The 23,113-nt window shown below is 41.4% G+C and overlaps 1 protein-coding gene and 1 pseudogene across 4 annotated transcripts in view; both read left to right on the top strand.

The window, feature by feature from the left end:
• kif6 (kinesin family member 6) overlaps positions 1-23,113 on the top strand; it is a 570,521-nt gene that overhangs the window by 231,698 nt on the left and 315,710 nt on the right. The window lies entirely within an intron of this gene.
• On the top strand, positions 1,631-2,570 carry LOC148151348 (tumor necrosis factor receptor type 1-associated DEATH domain protein pseudogene; annotated as a pseudogene).

Genomic DNA, 23,113 nt, shown 5'->3' with positions numbered 1-23,113 from the left:
CATCTCCACTTACCTCGATACTGTCCAATCCCCCCGGTCCAGAACTCCCCACATACGTTCAGGTCACCACCCACGCCCTCCACCTCCTCCAAGATTTCCGTTTCCCCAGCCCCCAATGCCTCACCTTCACCATGGACATCCAATCCTTCTACACCTCCATCCGCCATGACCAGGGCCTCCAAGCCCTCCGTTTCTTCCTCTCCTGATGTTCCCACCAGTACCCTTCCACTGATACTCTCATTTGTTTGGCCGAACTGGTCCTCTCTCTCAGCAATTTGTCCTTCGAATCCTCCCACTTCCACCAGACGAAAGGGGTAGCCATGGGCATCTGCATGGATCCCAGCTATGCTTGTCTCTTTGTCGGCTATGTAGAACAGTCCATCTTTCGTGGTTACACCGGCACCATTCCCCACCTTTTCCTCCGCTACATTGATGACTGCATCGACGCCACCCCGTGCTCCCACGAGGAGGTTGAACAGTTCATCAACTTCACCAACACATTCCACCCAGACCCTAAATTCACCTGGACCATCTCTGACACCTCTCTCCCCTTCCTGGACCTCTCCATTTCCATCAACGGTGACCGACTCAACACTGACATTTTCTATAAACCCACTGACTCCCACAGCTACCTGGATTACATCTCCTCCCACCCTGCCTCCTGCAAAAATGCTATCCCCTATTCCCAATTCTTCCGCCTCCGCCGCATCTGCTCCCAGGAGGACCAGTTCCACCACAGAACACACCAGATGGCCTCCTTCTTTAAAGACCGAAATTTCCCCTCCAATATGGTAATGATGCCCTTCAGCGCATCTCATCCACATCCCGCACCTCCGCCCTCAAACCCCACCCCTCCAACTGCAACAAGGACAGAACCCCCGAACCTCACCTTCCACCTACCAACTTGCGTATGCATCGCATCATCCACCGACATTTCCGCCACCTACAAACAGACCCCACCACGAGAGATATATTTCCCTCCCCACCCCTATCTGCTTTCCGTAAAGACCGTTCCTTCTACAGCTACCTGGTCAGGCACCCTAACAGCCCACCCTCCACTCCCGGCACCTTCTCCTGCCACCGCAGGAATTGCAAAATCTGTGCCCCTCACCTCCCTTAAGCCCCAAAGCCCCAAAGGAGCCTTCCCCATGCATCAAAGTTTCACCTGCACTTCCACACATGTCACTTACTATATCCATTGCTCTCGATGCGGTGTCCTGTACAGGAGGGAGACAGGGCGCCTACTTGCAGAGCACTTCACAGAACATCTCTGAGGCACCCACACCAACCCACCCCACCACCCTGTGGCTGAACATTTCAACTCCCCCTCCCACTCTGCCGAAGACATGAAGGTTCTGGGCTTTCTCCATTACCACCCGACGCCTGGAGGAAGAATGCCTCATCTTCCGCCTTGGGAACCCTTCAACCCCATGGCATCAATGTGGGCCTTCATCAGTTTCCTCATTTGCCCTCCCCCCACCTTACACCAGTTCTAACCTTCCAGCTCAGCACCGTCCTCATGAGCATTTCTGAGCCACTTTGCATTATGGTCGCACCGCCCTTCCATGCCTGCATCTGTTAACCTGTGGAAGTGAAAGACCTCAGGCCATTTCCTGCTCAGTGGCTGAGGATGGGTTCTCTAGCTCCAGCTTGGGTGGGCAGTGGGTTTCTCTTCATTCTCTCCAATGAAATGGATCTATCAGCCATGTGCAAGGAACGCCAGCTACGCCTGAAAATTTATAAAGTGCTGAAACTGACACTTGCAGATGCTGCCGGCAGTTCCGGAGGTGTCGAAATCCTGAAAATTTATGGAAATGGCTTTGGATTCGAGCTGAAATTTACAGAAGAAAGGAAATGCAGGAATTTTCTTCACAATTACAGAAATGACAAACTCCAGCAGGCTTTAGTGTACCATTTCAGAAACCAATCAATACCCAACTTCGCTTGTAGTACAGTGCTTAAAGCTGGCACAGTGACATTGGATGACATCCTGGATAACCCAGAAGACTGTCTGAGGCATATCAAAGAGAATGAACCTAACCACCTCCGGGATGATGAAGTTTCCAGCTTGGGAGAAAACATTAGACGACTGTCCTCGAATATAGTTCAAACTGCCAGAGCTCCGAAACACACTGCAGTGTTAATTCAAAAACCCCAACAGCAGTTTCTACCCTTTCACCAATCTCACCACCTTCAACCTCGCCATCTTCCATCCAAGCAAACAGAAGCTCTTTATACTCGACTGACTGTTTTGAATTTCAAGGTGTTTATTTGACAACTGTGTTTTAACTTCACAAGATCATTTCACCTTTGCCAAAACTGTGGATAGGAAGTGGAAGGAGGTTGACCGCTTGTTAAAGAAAATCTGACGAGGTCTTCGAGATCCTGCCATCAACAATATAGCTTTTGAGTACGAATGGGAAGAAATGTATGAACAAGCATATCAACTGCTGCTCAAGTTTATGCAGTTCAAAGGGAGGAAAGCGACAATGAGTAGGCTGGTCAAGGCTTTGGAGAAAAATGAACTGGTGGGAGTTGCTGAGCAGTTGCTGGACACCTCGAGTAGTTAAGAAATGACTGCATCTTAAGGAAAGTTGGAATATTTTATGGTGAGGTGTAAAACTGAAGGGAAATTGTAGGAAGATAAAGAGTTTTATTACTTGTATTAAAATTAATCATTTTGCCTGAGCAAGTATATTTTTTAATCTGACTGAGGAGGACCTTGTATTGGAGGCAGTCCACTTCCTTCAGAATTCAAAGGCACTTTTTAAAAAAATAATCACTGAATCGAGTTCTCATCCTTGCATATGCATATTTTAATACATACTATACAGTATTTTCCACATTGATTTGCAAGCCAAATTCTGTATTATTAATTATGAGATAGACAAAAGTATTTCTTTAAGTAATCAAATATTTTCAGAAATGCTCATTTTGTTTCTTCTTAGCTCTTAGCATCATGGAAAATGACTGATTTGAGATCTCCAATGTAAACTTTGACATGATTTTATTTTATCATGACAGAAACCAAATTTATTTTTCATTTGTTCTGAACTTGTCTTAAATTGTATGGTCCCCATTTTACGTGTTAACACGAGCTCATCAGATGAAAATCTCTTCTGACAATGAAAATTTAAAAAAAAGCTTGGTAATGAACCAGGCCAGGTGTTTGATTTAGTTGTAGGTGAGCACTTTGAAGAGAGTGACCATAATTCAGTTACGTTTAGTTTAGTGATGGAAAGAGATAGGCACATGCCACGGGTCAAGAGTTATCAATGGGGCAACGGCAATTACAATGCGATTAGGCAAGAATTAAGATGCAGAGAATGGGGTATCAAAATGCAGAGGATGGGGATAATGGAAATGTGGAGCTGGATTAAGGAACAGATATTGCGTGTCCTTGGTAGGTATGTCCCTGTCAGGCAGGGAGGAAGTGGTAAGGTAAGGGAACCGTGGTTTACTACAGAAATTGCATCTCTTGTTAAGCGGAAGAAGGAGGCCTATGTGTTGATGAGGCAGGAAGGTTCAGATGAGGCGATGGAGTTACAGATTAGCTAGGAAGGATTTAAAGAGAGAGTTGAAGAGCAAAGAGAGGTCATGGCCAGGCTTAGATGTAGACATTGCAGCATTGGTGAGGCAGTGCTTAGCATGTCAACAAACACAAAAGTTACAGCAACAGCTTCCCCACATTTGTGGGAATGGCCAGATAAATCTTGGTTGTGCATCGACTATGCAGGTCCTTTCAGGGGCTCAATTTAGCCACCCAGTCAAAGTGGGTTGGACATGCATAAAGTTCATTCGTCAAACATGGGAATGACAATAAAAAAAACTGCATGCCTGTTTTGCAATGCATAGACTCACGGTATTGTTGGTCACAGATAACAGGCGATCTTTTAACAGCAGGGACTTTGAGGATTTCTGAAAGTCTAAAGTCAAAAGTTTCACATATATGAACAGGTCCATATTATCCATCAGCCAATGGTCTGACAGAAAGAGCAGCCTAGACCTTGATGGGTGGCTTAAAGAAACAGTCTACAGCTTCACTAGATACTAAGGTGCTCTGGTTCCTCTTTGATTCTCAGACCATTGCTCATGCAACTACACGGATAACTCCAGCAGAGTTAATGGGGAGAAGACCCAGAACCAGGTTAAATCTGATCTTCCCATACCTGGGGAGAAGGGTGAAATGGCATCAGGAACACCAGTGCTGGATGCCAACCTCTGCCAAGTGAGAGAGACAGTTTACTAAGGGGACAAAGTTTGATGTTGGAAAAGCCCTGCATGGTACAAGTTTAAGACCAGTAATGTACAATGTTCAGGTAGAAGCGATTGTCCTGAACAAGAATGTGGACCATACAAACGCTGTGAACTCACAAATGGTGTGGGAGCAAAATGTGCCCTACTCCTCAGTTGGAAAGGCTGCTGGGACCCATGGATTCTCCCTTTCCGTCAAGTGTCCTGCAATGATAGCTGGAAATGATTGTCTTCCTCAGGTTCTTCAGGGCAGCAGCTTTTTTTTCAAAAAGAGAGTCATGATCACAAAATTGAACAATTGTCAAAAGTAAGAGATTTGTACGCGATCTAAATGTCAGCAGACCCCAGAATTCATAGATTGAATTTCTTTTGCCTTTTATATAACCGCTCAAACTCCATGATATATTCTTCCATGGACTTGATTGACCATCTGATGATATCAGATATTGAGCACAACTTGCACGCTTCCAACAAGACATCCACTTTGTAAACTCATATTAGCATCTCCAACCCATCTTTTGTACATAGATTTTTAGATTAGATTAGATTACATTACATTACAGTGTGGAAACAGGCCCTTCGGCCCAACAAGTCCACACCGAGCTGCCGAAGCGCAACCCACCCATACCCCTACATTTACCCATTACCTAACACTACGGGCAATTTAACATGGTCAATTCACCTGACCTGCACATCTTTGGATTGTGGGAGGAAACCGGAGCACCCGGAGGAAACCCACGCAGACACGGGGAGAATGTGCAAACTCCACACAGTCAGTCGCCTGAGGCGGGAATTGAACCCAGGTCTCAGGCGCCGTGCCGCCCACTGGATCTGTTGCATCCAGTTCTGAAAATGCTTTTATTAACTTGACTCCTTCCTGGTAAAGCTAAAGTCAAAACCATATTTTGACCTTTCTTGGTTAGAAAAGTGACTTAATCCTTCCACTGCTTGTACGCCTCCAATTCTGAAAATAACAATTGATAATCTGTTATCCTGTAGTGTGACTCCACCATTTCACTTTCAAAAAGCACTGGAGCTTTGCTTCTGCCAGAAACTGGAATCACTTTAGGTTTCCTTATCTTCCCAACTGAAGAAATCAGGGCTGCTAAAATGTTTTATGTACCAACATTTAGATGTTGAATTAGGCGGCACAAGACTTTAAAGATATTTTTGAGAAATCAGTCTTTTTTTCAATCAACATCTTCAGAGTTATTATGACGCACTTCTGGAGCAGATGGGACTTGAATCCAGGACCCCTGGTACAGAGGGACACTATCACTGCACCACAAGAGCTTAACTCTTTCTATTTTTTAATCAAACCATTCAGAAATGTTATCACACGCCTCTGGAGGAGGTGAGGCTGGAACCCAGGCCTGCTGGTCAAGAGCTAGGGACATTACCACTGCACGACAAGTGGAGATGTTGAGAAGTAAGGTAACCTCAGCCACTGTGGGAATTCAATCCATGCTTTGGTTGGTATCACTGTGTATTACAAACTAGCCATCCAGCCAACTGAGCTAACCACCTGTATCTTAGTCTTCTGGATGATAGTGGTCATGAATTTGGAATATGCTGTATAGGGACCCTCCAGAGCAAAGGGTCAGTTGCAGCACTTTAACATGCTACTTGACATCTTTCATTTCAACTTGCTCCCCACAACAAGGGATTAGCTGCTTTGAGGATTATCCTGCTTCAACACAAACTGACATCTGCGCTCCATATCTTGCTATGAACTCCATCTTGACCCCATTTCTGTAGGCTGATAGGAATGTTTGGCATTGGAAATCTCTTTAAAATTTAAAAATTTAAATATACGTAGTGCACTGAACTGTATCCGCATGAATAACAATTACTGTGCATAACTTATGTGGTGCAAATCCATCCCTTGCAACTAATATCCACCTTCTAAATTATAAACAAAATGCTTTCATACAGTATTGTGATTCAGCAAGTGATTCAGTGGATTTGAGTATCTTTCCTAGAACTTTGTGACAAAATAGAACTTCAACTTAAATGTCAGGGTCTAGTGTTATTTGTATGTTTAGATTGATGAAAAGATTCCATACAAAAGTTACAATTGTTTACTTTATAATCCTCCTTCAACCAATATAAACAAAACAAAACTTGAAGAGCTAGATTTATCCCATATATCATGAGCAGTTCACTGCTGTGCTGTTACTTGTGCCTACGTAACACCAGTGACTGCATGTTGAAATTACTTATCAGCCGTGAAATACATTGAAACATCCTGAGGATGTAAAAAAAACTCTCCATAAAAGTTTGTTCATTTCTCCCACCTGTTCTTCATCAAAATGTAGGTCCAGTACTGCTGCTGCTATGTAAGGAAAGTAAAATATTTTGTTGAAAAATGTTGCATATACTTGATTGACAGTTGATTTAGAATAAGTGTCAGACACATAGAAAAAGCTGCATCTTCCAGAGAATTACATTGAATCACCTTCAGAGTTAAAGATCTGTGTTGGAATTTAACAGAAAAACAAGAGTAGACATTTTGTACAGATGTGCCAATGAACTCTTTATGAAGGCTGGCCAGCTTACTGTTTATACAATTTGTGTAAATCATGTCCACAAGCACATGGATGTGAAACACGTCAGCTTGCATTTTGGCTTAATTGAAAACAGGTTTTCCTGTAAAATAGCAGATAAGAGTGAAAACCTTTTCAATAGCAAAACCCTCATAACCCTGTAGCTGCAGTAGAGACACAGATGAAATATTGGTTAATGTGGATAGGTGTTAAGACTATGTGTTATTAAGAATTATGGCCCAGAGAGGCTAAGCAAAATACATAACAAAATAATAGGATACAATACTTATCCACCAGCCATATCTCATAATATGACAAATTAATGGCTGCAATTGTTATTTAGAATAATTGTAGTTTCCAATTAGTCTTTAAGTGACTTTGGGTCACTGAACCTGTAATATTAACTCTCATTTCTCTTTACAGATGTTGCAAGACCTGCTGAGCTTTTCCAGCAATTTCTGTTTTACAACATCTGCAGTTCTTTCAGTTTTTATTTAGTCTTCAAGTGATTTCCTTGAATGCAAATAAAACTTGATACAAACACAAATGCTTACTGTACAGATTAGGTTAACAAAGCTAGGAATAGAGTGGCACGGTAGCTCAGTGGTTAGCACTGCTGCCTCACAACACCAGGGACCTGGGTTCAATTCCTGCCTTGGGCAACTGTCTGTGTGGAGTTTGTACATTCTCCCCGTGTCTGCGTGGTTTTTCTCTGGATGCTCTGATTTCCTCCCACAGTCCAAAGATGTGTAGGCTAGGTGAATTGGCCATGCTAAATTGCCCATAGTGTAGGGGAATGTGTCAGGATGGGTTGCTCTTCAGAGGGTCAATATAGATTTGTTGGGCCGAAGGGCCTGTTTCCATGCTGTAGGAAATCTAATCTAGATTTCAAATGTATTAGTATCCCCTTGTTTTAGATCCCTCAGCCACTAGGTACAGTTTGGGTCTATCTATCTTACCTCATTTCTTTACAACTTTTAGAACATTACCTTGTAATAATCTCTACTCCATTGAAAATAGGTGGAAGTTTTCAAGAGTAAGCTGAGTTGCATAGGCAGGATGTTCAGCATTGCTCCATATTATAACCAATGTACAGATCCTATGGATTTCTCATTAATCTATGCAGCCATGATGGGTAAGATTTCCCTGTCAAGAAATGTTTTTCTTTTTTTCTCATTCAAGTGATGTACACTTCGCTGATTAGGCCAGTATTTATTTATTGCTCATACTTAATTATCCTGGAGAACGTGGCGGTAAGCTGCCTTCTTAACTGCTGCAATCCTTGGGATGTAGGAACACCCATAGTACAGAAAGGGAGGATTTTGACCCAACAACAGTGAACGAACAGTGCAAAACTTCCAAGCCAGGATGGTGTGCAACTCGGAAGAGAACATGCAGGTCATGGTGTTAACAAACATCTGGTGTTCTTGGCCTTTTAGGAGGTTGAGGTTTTTGTTTTCTGAAATGCTGTTGAAGGAGGCTTGGTGAGTTTGTGCAGTGCAACTTGTGGATGGTACATATTGCTGCCACTGTATATCATTAGTGAAAATTCAAGGTGATGGGTGGGGTGACAATCAAACACGTTACTGTGTCCTGGATGATATTAAACTTGTTTAATGTATCTATACAAGCAAATGGAGAGTATTCCACCCCATTCCTGACTTGTGTCTTGTAGATGGGCAGTGGGGGGATGAGTTACTTATCGCAGAATCCTTAGTCTCTGACCCCCTCTGTAGCTACAGTGTGTATGTAGCTACTTCAATTCAGTTCTGTTCCTGTTCAATGGTAACCCCGAGGATGTTGATAGTGTGGCATTTGGCAATGATAATGCCATTGAATGGCAGAAGGCAAAGGTTAGATTATTTCTTATTGGAGATGGTAATTGCTTGGCAGTTTTGTTGCTAAACTTACTGGCTGCTTATCAGACCAGGTTTTGTTGAATATGAACACAGACTGCTGCAGTATCTGAGGAGATAGAAATGGTGCTGAACATTGTACCATCATCAGCAAACATCCCCACTCCTGACTTTATGATGGATGAAATGTTATTGATGAAGCAGCTGAAGATGGTTGGGCCATGGAAACCACCTTAGGCAAGTCCTGCAGTGACTTCCCGGGGTGGAGATGTTTGATTTCCAAAAACCACAACCATTTTCCTTTGTGTAAGCTTTGACTCAAGCTAGCGAACAGTTTTGCTCCAGTTTCCATTGACCCTGATTTTGCTGGCATACTCTGTTGAGTGCTGGCTTAATATTAAATGTGATCAATCTCGCTTCACCTCTGAAGTTCAGTTCTTTTCTCCATATTTGAAATAAGTTTGTAATGAGGTCAGGAGCTAAGGGAAACTGTCAAAAACCAAACTGAGGGCCAGTGAGCAGATCATTCCTGGAAGATGTTAAACTTGGTGGGTTTGGGTGGTTGTCAGTGAGGAAGAATGTCTTAGATTACTTCGGAGGATACAGATAAATTGGTCAGATGGGCAGACCAGTGGCAGATGAAACTTAACCCTTAAAGTATGAGGTGATGCACTTTGGAAGAAGTAACAAGACAAGGAAGTATTCAGTGAATGACAGGACATGAGGAAGCTCAGAGGAGCAGCGGGAACTTGGAGTATTTGTCCCCAGATCCCTGAAGGCAGCAAGAAAAGTTAATAGGGTAATTAAAAAGACATGTGGGTCTGTCATGAAAAACTTTAGTTTGGCCACAGCTGTACTACTGTGTGCTGTTCTGGTCACCAAACTATACAAAGGTTGTGATTACACTGGAAGGGATGCAGAGGAGATTTACCATGATGCTCCCTGGGTTGGAAAATTTTATGAAGAGACACTGGATAAGCTTAGATTGTTTTCTTTAGCAGAGAAACCAAGGAGTGAAGTGATTGAGGTGCATAAAATTATGAGGGGCATGGGCAGTGTGGATAGATTGCAACTGTGCTCTTAGTTGAAGGGTCAGTAAAAAAGGGGCATAAGTTTAAAGTAATAGGCAGGAGGTTTAGGGGGCATTTGAAGAAATGATTTTTCACTCAGAGCATGATGGGAATTTCGAACACACTGTTTGGGAGGGTGGTTGAGGCAGAAAATCTTACGACATTTAAAAAGTACTTGGACGGGCAGTTGAAATGTCATAGATTTAAGGGTGATTAGCAAAGTGTTGGCAAGCGGGACTCATGTAGATTTACAGCAGTATTTGTCAATGCAGATTTGATGGGCTGAAAAGCCTCTTCTGTACAGTGTGATCCTGTGATTATGTGATTCGTAGTGTTACTTGATAGTACTGTCGATGAACCCTTTCATTATTTTGGTGATGTGGAGTAGACCCGCAGGATGGTAATTGACTGGGATGTATTTGTCCTGCTTTTTGTCGGTGGGTAATTTTCCACATTGTTAGGTAGAAGCTGATATTGTAACTGTACTGGAACAACTTGACTAGTTGCGTGGCTAATGGATGATAATTCAATAGTCAGCAGGTTGGATGGTCACTCTAGCCAGTGCCAGAGTGGGATTTCTCAGTTGTGAGACTTGATGAATTTTAAAGTCTGCCACTTACCACTTCAATACCTTATTGACATGTGATCGAGTGAGCTTTCTTGCTAGTGGGCTGAGCAGGTATGCCCTTAAATGATACTCGATGCAAAATGAAGTAAAGCCCAAGTCAATTGTGTTAATTTGTTTTGTCTCATTCATATTGGATTACATTTCTTTAGTTAAAGATCAGAAACACTTCAAAAGGCCTTTGTTGTATAATGCCTAATGACTGCTCAGTTCAGGTAGTTCATTCTCTTTTGCTGAGATTGCATTCCACAGTACTCCTGAAATTGCATTTATAGGCGCAATTCTAACTCTTTTATAGATTGCTATCTTCATAAAGCTGATAGAATCCTGTTTCTCAGACCTTCAGTACTTCTCAGCTGCACCATGCAAATACTCCTTCTAGTTTTCTTTGTAATTTCATATTTGTTATTGTGAAAATTCTACTCTTTTATAACTGATATCAAAGAAATATTGTTTTGTGGCTCATATTATAGCATTGTTGCTGACTTAGGAGCAGGGATGCGGTCTCACTGCTGAACCATAATAAAATATAGGCAGATAACTAAAACTTTGCAGAAAAATGCATTGCTTTTTTAAGACAGAAAACTGTTCCAATTTTCTATCATTGTCACAAATATCTATCTACTCTTCCTCATGCTGACTCATTTTTCTGTTGGTGCCAAAAATTCTACAATAGTGCCTCTATTTTGATTAACTCGTTCTTCAAGTGAGTCTAATTTGTGAGACATGCTTGATTGTAGGGTAATCAAACACAAGATGTACACAAAAGTTTGTACACGAATTAGTTGATAATGATATTGAGTTGACACAGTATTTTTATCCCCTAAGCATACCAATTCTGAGCCAAATTATGATCAGTTAAATTAGAATAGATTATGGATAAGAGCAAAATGCAGCTAATGCCAGAAATATGATGGAAATACTCAGCAATCTCATAGTATCTGAGTAGTGTGAAATAGTGATTAACCCTTTCAATGCACTGTTTATATTTCTGAGCACTCAAATCAAAATGCCCCTAAATTTGAAGAAAGGCACTTAACCTGAAACATTAATACTGAGCTTAATCTTCTAGGGCCCTAAATGACATAGGCTGTTCTGAGATTCGTGGCAGAATTGGACGTGTAAACCAACAAGGCCCCTGGACGTTAGGAGCAACTTATTGCTTCTTTGTCTTATATGTGGAGCAGCAAGGCAAGTTTTTCACTAGTAGCAGTGAGAAATTAAGAGAGATAAGAGCTTGTTGCTTCAACAATTCCTATCTTACCAAATGTGCTCAATAACTAAGATTGAAAATTCTCAACCTGGAAGTCAAAGCAGGTCCAGCTCACTGCTGGCTGTGGAGAACCTCCATCTCAAGGCATGGGCCAAGGCCACTCCTTGCACCAAACCCTTGTCCATGGACATTGATATCTGACATTTGCACACCCATAATGTGACCTTTCCTATACACTGACAGACATCTTTGGATGCAACGAATTGTACTTCAGAATGCACTGGCAACTGGCATTGAGCGGCTGCTGGAAGCACACTTGATGAACAGGGACAGGCACCCTGCTCATTGATTGGACCATGCTGCTTCTCAGGGCTGCTCACTTGTTCTCTTTGTGCTTGCTCATTCAGCACCTGGCTTCATGCTGATGGCATCTCTGTCTTACCTTGCCAGTTAGTACAATCACATAACCAGGTAGCTTGCCTTGTTGGTCAGCAGTCATCAGTCAAGGATATTCACATGTTCCTTTATGGTACATAGAGTCATGGCAGCTCAGAAATAGATTCTTCAGCCCAACTTGTCTATGACAAACAGGTTTCATAGAGTTATAGAGTCATACAGCATGGAAACAGACCCTTTGGTTCAACTAATCCACACCAACCATATGTTTAAATATCTTTGATTTTTGTTCTAAGTAGATTATTTTATTTTAATATTTTTTGTTAATAAACTTCTATTTTATTGTTAAAGCAAAATTTACAGCATTGTCATAGTTATAGTTATAAAGTCACACAGGTCTGAAACAGACCCTTTGGTCCAACCAGCCCATGCCGACTATAATCCCAGCTGCCTGAACTTGTACCATATCCTTCCAAATATTTCTTAATTATATACTTATCTAAATGTAACTGTGATAAATCTAAAGGTAAATCCAAAATTAACCTGAAACTTAGAAGCAGCTACAAGATCCACACTACTCTCAGTCCACCATTTTAGAATCTTGTGCTTCAGTGAGAGACCACTTCTAATGCCATAACAAATCAAAATATGATCTGTTAAGCAAGATTTCTGTTTAGGATCTGTCTTGTCTAGGACCAATACCAACCCAAACTAGAGACCCAGCTAGACATCTGGCGACTATGGCAAGGACTGAATGACATCACAGGTTCTAAAAAGAGACAGTGCAAGATAGCAGACGATGTCACATCCTTCCCAGATCATCTCAACGCCTTCTTTGCTCGGTTTGAACAGAATTTCAGTGGAGGGGTAACACCTATTCCGACAAGTCCTGAAGAACCTATCCCAACAGTCACTGCATCAGGGGTCAGATCAGTTTTCCTTTGTGTGAATCCAAGGAAAGCAACCATGCACTCAGAGCATGTGCAGATTAACTGGCAGAGGTCTTCTCGGACATCTTCAACCTCTCCCTGCAGCAGGTCACTGTCCCTGCCTGTTTCAAGAGGGCCAACATCATCCCTGTACCTAAGAAGGCTCATGCAGCATGTCTCAATGAAGACTGCCCAGTAGTCCTAACTTTGGTGGTCATGAAGTGCTTTGAAAGGCTGGTCTTGGCATTAATCAACTCCAGCCTCCCCACTAATGTTGATCCACTCCAATTTGCCTATCGGACCAATTGATCCATGTCAGACGCCATATCACTTGCCCTTCACTCCTCCCTCGAACATCTTGACACCAAGAACAGCTACATAAGAATCCTAATCATTGATTACAGGTCAGCCTTCAACACTATTATCCTCTCAAGACTAATTACTGAAGTTAGTGATCTAGAACTAAGCCCCACTTGCTGCAACTGGATCCTCAGTTTCCTGACCCACAGGCCACAATCAGTGAAGATTGGGGACAATATTTCATCCTCACTAACACTGGAGCCCCCTAGGGATGCGTACTCAGCCCCCTACTGTACTCATTGTATACCCATGACTGCGTCGCCAAATACCAGACTAATGCCATTTACAAGTTCGCTAATGACACCACCATAGTCTGTCGAATCTCAAATGGCGACGAAACAGACTATAGATGGGAAGTGGAAGACTAAGAAAAATGATGCACTGAGAACAACCTAGCTCTCAATGCCGGCAAAACCAAGGAACTCATTATTGACTTTTGGCAGGATGTAACTCATGCCCCCCTACACATTAACAGCACAGAGGTGGAACAAGAGTGTCAAGTTTCTGGGAGTGGTCATCCACAACAAGCTTTCTTGGACTCTTCATGTGGATGCACTGGTGACAAAGCCCAACAACAGCTCTTCTTCCTCAGGCAGCTGAGGAAATTTGGCATGATAGCGAATACCCTTGCCAACTTTTATAGGTGTGCCATCTAGAGTATTCTGTCTGGTTGTATCACTACCTGGTATGGCAACTATACCATTCAAGATTGGAGATGGTTACAGAGAGTGGTGAATTTGGCCCGGACAATCACAAAGGCTAACCCCCATCTATAGAATCCATCTACCAGCCCCCCCTGTCAAGGTAAATCTGGCAGCATTCTCAAAGATCCATCCCACCCTGGTAATGCTTTTCTACAATCTCTACCATTGAGGAGAATATACAGAATTCTGAACACACGCACCAGCTAGTTTCGAGACAGTTTCTACCCTACTGTTATTACCCTACTCTGAATGGACAAATTCTTAACATTCGCCTATATCTGTTTTTTTTGTTTTTGCAGCTGTTTACCTATTATTTACTTATTTATGCTACTTAACTCTGTGATCTGCCTCGCAAGACAAAGCATTTCACTGTGCCCCGGTACACATGACAATAAATTCAATTCAATCCAGTAGTACCAACAGCTGTGATCATAGCAAATAACACTGAGTTGGAAATATGTCATTGTTTTTTCAGATGAAACCAGGTCAAAATCCTGGAACTCCTTCCCTAATGGCATTGTAGGTCTATCACCATCAAGTGGACTGCAGCGGTTCACACAACACACAGCTGATTCTCAAGGGCAACTAGGCAATAAGTGCTGATTCAACCAGTGGCACTCACATCCCATGAATGAATAAAGAAAAAATGGAGCATAAAATGTCCCTTTTGCTTTGACAGTGTTATATTATACATGGCTTAGACCCGACAGTTTGGTTGCCAAAATGCTGGAATTGCTTCCACGATTCAGGAACAGGAAATTACCGTGAAAAAGAGAAGTACAAAATAGGCTCTAGCAGGAGTAACAAAGAGGCTTTACAGAGACGAAAGAAAGGATTGCTTTGTTTACAGCCATGACGGGAGCAATTTTGATAATTATTTTCTCATTTTGTTGAAGTAACAGTTTAAAAGATTTAAACATTCATGCAAACACACACCCCAGTACTTTCTGCACTGTAGTCTGTACCAATTGCACGGAAACAAAAGTAGGTTGTATACCTTGGAGACATGCCAGTACCTGCTTTTGTAATCTGAAAACTCAATATGTATAGATTTAAGTAGATAATGATTGTGTACGGGGCAGTGCAATTGACCTGGATGGAAACACTTTTTCAAAAATTCAGTTCCTAAAAGTAGTGTTTCAAATAGTGCTTACTCAAAGTAACCTTCAAAATGATCACTATATTTTATCCTCTGTTTAAAATAATTCACAGTGAGATGGAGGATACAATGCTACATTTAAGTATCATCGAATGTAGGTAATAAATCCAATTCTGAAATTTGGAGGCAGTTTTGTGAATCCCTGTTGTGAGAAAAGAGACTTGTGTTTATGTCTATGGGACATTCGAAATTCATTTTTTCCCTAATGGTGGTGATAATTTTAATTTCCTCCATTTCTATAACCTTTGCATTGCCTGTTATATTTGTTTCAGTGTCCTCCACCATGAAAACTGAAGAAAAATAGTGATTTTGTGTCTTTGCCATCTCTGTGGTCATCAATGTTAATTCCCCATCCTCATCCTCTAAGGAATCAACATTTGCTTTCATTACTGTTTTCCTGCTCATATACTTATAGAAGCTTTTACTGTTCAGTTTTAAAATTTGCACTAGTTTTCTTTAATAATTTCCCTTTGCTCCTTTTGTTACTTTTTTCATTATTCTTTTTGGTCTTTAAAAGTTTTGAATTCCTCCACCCTGCCACCTACTTTTGCAATATTGTATTCCTTAGTTTTTGCCTTATGTTATCTTTAACTTCCTTGCTTGGCCATAGATTGTTTTTTTTTCCCTATTCTTTCTTCCTTTCTGGGATACATTTTAGTTGGGAAGAATAAACTATCTCCTTAAATATCTGCTACGATTCGTCATCTGTCCTACCTTTTAGTCTTTCGTCCTAGGCCACCAGTACCAAATTGGTCCTCATACTATGTAATTGCCTTTGTTTAACACCAGAACTCTAGTGTGGGACTCAAGTTTGTTGTAACTGAATTTGAAATTCCAGCATGCTACGATCATTGTTTCCCAGAGGATCTTTTACTATTTTTGGAACTCAGTAATTGTCAGTAGTTTGGCTGTCTATATGATGTCTTCTGTGAATTGCACTGCAGCAAGTTGCCAAAATTTTGTCAGCAGTGCCTCCCAAACCCGTATCCTCTAAAATAAAAAGAACAGCAGGGGACTCGTAACACCAACATCTGTGCATTCCCGGATGTTGAACACCCCAAACTGATTTGGAAATAGAGTGCCTCTTTTTTATTATCTCTGGGTCAAAACCCTGGAACACTTTTTTTTAATGTAAGGTGTATCTACTTCATAGACTGAAGCACTTCAAGATGGCAGCTCAACATTACTTTCTTTGGGAAATTAGAGATGTGCTAATGACTGACACACGCATCCCATGAATTAATAACAAAAAACCTCAAATTGGACATGTATAAAACTTACTTATTATTTCATTTGGGTATTAGTAGTTTACAACATTATTCACAGAAGTTTCATAGCTCAGAATGAGGCTGTTCGATCTATTGTGTCTGCACCAACTCAATAAATGAGCATCATTACCTAATGCTGAGCTTCTGCATTTTCCTCATGCACATTATTTCTATGCAGATAATTATCCAATGACCTCTTGAATGCTTCAAATGAACCTGCGTCCACCCCATTTCCACACTGTCCGTGCTATGTATGAATGAAAAAGTTTTCCTCACTCAATCCTTGCTTCTTTTGCAGATCATTTTAGACTTGTGTCCTCTTCCTCTTTTTAATCTTAACTATCTTATCCCACCCACTCATGTTTTTTGCAAATCTCAATCAGATCTCCTGTTAACTGCCTTCTTTGCAAGGAGAATGGTCCCAACATCTTTAGTCTATCCTCATCACTGAAGTTCGTCATCCCTGGTACCATTTTTGTAAATTGCTTTCATTCTTTCCAATGCATTCACATACTTCCTATAGTGTTAACAATCACACAGCACCAGGTTATACTCCAACAGGTTTATTTGGAAGCACTAGCTTTCGGAGCGCTGCTTCTTCAACGGGTGGTTGTCCAGTCCAGTCCCAGTCCAACACTGCCACCTCCAAATCATTCCTATTGTGTATGGTTCCCAACACACAATACTCTAGCTGAGACCTAACAAGTATCTTATACAAGTTCAACATTACTTCAAACAAACAAAACAGAAATTCAGATGGAGAAACTCAGCAGGTCTGGCAGCATCTAGAACATAGAACATAGGCAGTACAGGCCCTTCAGCCCTCGATGTTGCGCCAACCTGTGGAACCAATCTGACGCCCATCTAACCTACACTATTCCATTCTCGTCCATATGTCTATCCAATGACGATTTAAATTCTCTTAAATTTGGTGAGTCTATTACTGTTGCATACAGTGTGTGCCATGCTCCAACTACTCTCTAGTAAAGAAACTACCTCTCACATCTGACCTATATCTACCACCCCTCAATTTACAGCTATGTCCCCTCGTGCTAGCCATCACTATCCGAGGAAAAAGGCTCTCAGTGTCCAACCTATCTAACCCTCTGATTATCTTATATGTCTTAATTAAGTCACCTCTCAACCTTCTCTCTAACGAAAACAGCCTCACATCCCTCAGCCTTCCCTCAAAAGACCTTGCCTCCATACTGGGTAACTTCCTCTTAAATCTTCTCTGAACCCTTTCCAATGCTTCCACATCCTCCCTATAATGCAGTGACCAGAATTGTACGCAATACTTCAAATATGGCCCCACCACAGTTTTGTACAGTTGCAGCATGATCTCATGCTTTCAAAACTCAATCCCTCTACCAATAAAAGCTAACACACCGTATGCCTTCTTAATAACGCTTTCAACCTGGGTGGCAACTTTCAAGGATCTATGTACCTGGACACCGAGATCTGTGGAGATAAAGCAGTTACTGTTTCAAGACCAGTGACCCTTCTTCAGAACTGAAAGCATATAGGAAAAGGTGATATTTATGTTGATGCTGGGGGCAGCTCCTGTCATTTTCATCAATACCACTTTTTTCTTGCTGCTTTCATGACTATAGAAAGGTCACTCTACTCAAAACATTAACTGTTTTCTCTCCACCGATGCTGCCAGATCTTCTGCAATAATTTTCACTTTTGTTTGCTTTGTTTCATATCTCCAGCATCTGCAATTCTTCGTTTTATTTCAACATTTACCTCCTTGCTCTTGTTATCTATGCCCCTGTTAATAAAGCTGAGGATACTGTACGATATACTTACTGCTCTATCACTTTTAATGATCTTTGTGCACATACATCCAGGGCCTCTCTGCTCCTGCAACTCTTAGAATTTCAACTCCTTTTTTATTTTCTCTTTCAATATTCTTCCAAGAAATTTTAGATTAGATTAGATTCCCTACAGCATGAAACAGGCCCTTCGGCCCAACAAGTCCACACCGACCATTCGAAGAGTGACCCTTCCAGACCCATTCCCCTACCCTATATTCACCCTTGACACTATGGGCAATTTAGCAAGGCAGCAGGAAGTGTAGGTGGAATTGAATGGAAGGAAGACTGGTTTTCATGAAAGACTGGACTTGGGCAGAGCAGTTGCCATACCAAGGTGTGATGCATCTGGATAGGACCTTGCTATGGTGCATCAATAAAAATTGGTAAGCGTCATTGTGCTTACTGAGGAAGTAGAGGCATTGGTGTGCTTTCTTGATAGTAGCATCGATGTTGTTATATCCTGCAGTTCTGCGCTATCTTCCTCACAGTTATTCTTTAGTTTTGATTGAGTGACATAATTAGATCCCATAACGTTTATTATTCAGTGAATCCCAAAGAATAAACCACAGTTCCTACTAAAATAAATCCCACATCGTACTTGTGCAACTTGAACTTCCATTAGGGGTTTTGGTTGACCACAGCCCACATGGATTAATGATTTGTATCTGATCTGTAGAGATTTGCACATTCTAAGTACTTGAAAGATGATGTTACAACATTTCTAAAATATAACCCAAGTGTATTTTTAAACAAGTCAGTTTGTGCCAGAAGGTCAATGGGCAGTCTTAACTTGCTTAAACCATTATATGCAATAGACCCATCAAGTATTCAGCTGGAGGAAAAGAAGAGAATCTTTACTATAAAAAGATAAATAGAGTGGGTAGCACTACTTTACATCTGTGGTGTGCAGAACTGTTAGCAACATACTGTCATTTGATGACGTTTTCATCTCTGGAGTACCTTCAGATGGAAGGAGTGTTTTGGTTTTGGCTTTTCTCACAAGAACATGAATGGGGTGTGTACGTGCACTTTATGTGTGAAGAATAAACAGTGATCCTTATCACTGCTCTCTGACTAAGTATAGTGAGAGTTATATTATTTCACTTTTTACAGAATATTTCAATGCACTGAGTATTGAGTGATTATTGAACAAAGCAATGATATTGTTAAAAACCAAGCGTGGAATGTTTCCCTGTACGATCTGGGCCATGGTGGGAAAGTTGGGAAAATTGTGAGAGTGGTCAGTGAGGTGGTTATCGATGTTGAGGATCACATTTTCCAATCAAGTATTCAAATGCAGGAAGAGATTCTCGCTAGTCAGTAGCAAGAGACCTCTTTGTATGCATTAGGTTGCATTAACACTTCATTATCTAATCTTGCTTCATTAGTGTGGATTTTCACAGTCTTCCACTCACTGGATAGAAACTAGACAATGGCCGTTCCCAACATAAATGTTAGAATGGCTACCTGTTGACTCCAAAAACCAAAGACAACATAACCTTGTTAAACAAACAGCATCATCACAGGAAGTTTGGGGGCAGGTCCCCTTGATTACCAGGCAAAGCCTGTGATTCTCTGTGCCAGTTGTGACCTGCATTACCTTCTATCTTCACTTGACTCCTCAGGGCAAGTTGAGATCGACAAATTGTTACATCTATGCCTGACATGAGTGTGGACATGTCCCTACATGTAGGTTCCCCCTTTAAATGACAAGAGGCCACACGAATGTACTGAATTCAAATTCAATAAAAAATTTGGAATTAAAAGAAATTGCGATCACAAAACCATTGTTAATTATTGGAAAACACATCTAGTTCACTAATATCTTTTAACAAAGGAAACTGCTGTGCTTAGCTGGTCTCACCTACATGTGACTTCAGACCCACATCAATTTTGTTGACAGTGAACCTCTGTTTATATTGATAGCCAGTAATGGTCTGCTTGATATAGACAAATTCTGGATCAATGGTGCTGGAAGAGCACAGCAATTCAGGCAGCATCGAGGAGCTTCAGCAAAATTGACGGTTTCGGGCAAAAGCCCTTCATCAGGAATAAAGGCAGAGAGCCTGAAGCGTGGAGAGATAAGCTAGGGGAGGGTGGGGATGGGGCGTTCTGTCCTTGTTACGGTTGGAGGGGTTGGGTCTGAGGGCGGAGGTGCGGGATGTGGACGAGATGCGTTGGAGGGCACCTTTAACCACGTGGGAAGGGAAATTGCGGTCTCTAAAGAAGGAGGCCATCTGGTGTGTTCTGTGGTGGAACTGGTCCTCTTGGGAGCAGATACGGCGGAGGCGGAGGAATTGGGAATACGGGATGACATTTTTGCAAGAGATAGGGGGGAAGAGGTGTAATCCAGGTAGCTGTGGGAGTTGGTGGGTTTGTAAAAAATGTCAGTGTCAAGTTGGTCTTCACTAATGGAGATGGAGAGGTCCAGGAAGGGGAGGGAGATGTCAGAGATTGTCCAGGTAAATTTAAGGTCAGGGTGGAATGTGTTGGTGAAGTTGATGAATTGCTCAACCTCCTCGCGGGAGCACGAGGTGCCGCCAATGCAGTCATCAATGTAGCAGAGGAAGAGGTGGGGAGTGGTGCCGTAATTACGGAAGATCAACTGTTCTACGGAGCCAACAAAGAGACAGGCATAGCTGGGGCCCATACGTGTGCCCATGGCTACCCCGTTGATATAGACAAAGCATAGTTGACCTCATCCTCACTGATCTACTTGCCACAGATGCATCTATTTATGAAAATATTGTTCAGAGTGACCATCACACAGTACTTTGTGTAGATGGAATCCCATCTTCATATTAAGAATACTATCCACTGTGCTGTGTAATATTATCACTGTAATAAATAGGAATTAGAGAGAAAAGTCTCCACTGATTGGAGTCATACCTCGAGGAAAAAGGAATGTGGTTATTGAGGAAGGAGATCGATCACCTCAGCTCCAAGACATTTCTATAGGAGTTTCCTTGGGCCAACCATCTTCAGCTGTTTCATCAATGACCATCATAAAGTCAGAAATGGAGATGTTTGTTGATAATTGCCCAATGTTCAGCACTATTCATGGCTATTTTCAGGATTGATTGTTTTTTACTTCAGAGCAAAAATAGTTTCTTTTCCAGACGTCCAATGGCTTCTGCCATATTTTCACATCCCCAAGTTGTTCAGCTGTTGGCAGGTAGGAGCCTTTTATCACTGATAACTGGTCACCATTTCTGTGACCAGTAAGTTCCTTGTTGCCAAATCTCCACTTGTACACAGTGTCCTGGTTCCAGCTTATAAAGCTTCCCCACAGCTTGAGCCATTAGATGTGTAAAGAAGCAAAAGCAAAAATTGCTAGACAAACTCAGCACATCTGACAGCATTTGTAGAGAGAAAACAGAGTTAATGTTTTGAGTCCAGTGACCCTTCTTCAGAAATGAAAGTAGCTAGGAAAAAGTGGTATTTATGTTGATAATGTTGTCAGAAGCTGTCATTCTTTGCTTTAATATAGCTGTGTAAATAACACTTATAATGAGTGTCAGGTAACTTGTTTTTAAAAAAAATGCAGCATTCCTTCTGCAATCCTTGGCTTTTCGACCAGGCCTTTTCCAATATCAGTCTGCAATCAAAAATATGGAAAAATAAGGAAATACAATCTTTATAGGAGGTGGATGGGGTTAATCATCTTAAATGCTTTGGACTGATTGAAAGAGACAAGCAGGAAGTATTTGTCATAGTCATAGAAATTGTAATTTGATAACAATTGTTTTGATACTCTGACATAAGTGGAAACCTAAATGTATTATTTAAAACACGTACTTTCAGGAAAGGTGAGAATGGTTTTGGATGTAGTGGCATGTGTCATGCCTATCTGTCATGCCCACCATATAGTCAGTGAATGTTTAGCTTAATATAGCTCATGAGGCTGCTTTTATGTATAATGGTTTAATTTTAAGTGGATTAGTAGTCAAGCTTTCATTTAAACAAGTTAAGAGTTAGTTTATTACAAGTTTTAACTGAACATTCCTTTAGCATAAAGGATTAAGCTATTCACTGAAATCACAGGTATTAAGACTAAAACCAATACAGATTAGACAAAAGAATATTTATCAGGTGAAAATTCCAGTAAGTTTCTGTTGAGGCATATTATGTGAATTCTTTGTTGCTGAAACAAAGCTGCTAACACTTGAAATTAGATCCAGCAGCTATGCCATAATCATTGGTAGAATTGGTAATATTTTCTTGTGCAAGTAGTTTTCTCAAACCTGCAGATTTTGGGTGTGAGAGATTCCCTGATTCTTGGAGCTCTCCACTGGAAGGTAGCTGTATAGTAATTTTCTTTTGCAGCTTCAACAGTGAGAATGTCTGTTCTAAGTAGTTTTATAATTTTTACAAGCTTGGTGTTGATTAGTTCAGGGCTTGGAGTTGGACTTATCTCTTAACTGTGGTTACCAGCTTTTTAAATGCCAAAGCTGCCAATTAAGAGGTCTTCTTCTTCAATGTCTGTTGAGGCAGGGGGCACTCATTTACTGTGGAAAGCCTGATATTGTGTTTCGCAGGACGAGGTGCATTCTAAAAATTTCCGTTTTGAGGTTTGGTTCTGGGATAATGCAGGAAATTTGGATGCGGAGCAATTTGTTAGGTGTTTACAGCAGGATTTTTAAAAATACAACGTGGATAGTCCAGCCTTCAAATAGCTGCTCCTAATCCACATTATCCAATTCTTGCCTGATGAAGGGCTTTTGCCCGAAACGTCGATTTTGCTGCTCGTCGGATGCTGCCTGAATTGCTGTGCTCTTCCAGCACCACTGATCCAGAACCTGTTATAGTTGGCCTTACCCTAATTTAACACCTTCATCTGAGGTCCACTCTTGTCCTTATCCATAAGTATCTGAAAACCTGTGAAATTATGCCACCATTCCCAAAATGCTTCC

Source organism: Chiloscyllium plagiosum, unplaced genomic scaffold (assembly GCF_037043375.1).
Source record: "Chiloscyllium plagiosum isolate Xiang-an unplaced genomic scaffold, Cpla_swu_hap1 HiC_scaffold_3, whole genome shotgun sequence".
Taxonomy (NCBI): domain Eukaryota; kingdom Metazoa; phylum Chordata; class Chondrichthyes; order Orectolobiformes; family Hemiscylliidae; genus Chiloscyllium; species Chiloscyllium plagiosum.
The sequence above is the reverse complement of the archived record's forward strand: the minus strand, read 5'-3'. Positions and strand labels throughout refer to the sequence as shown.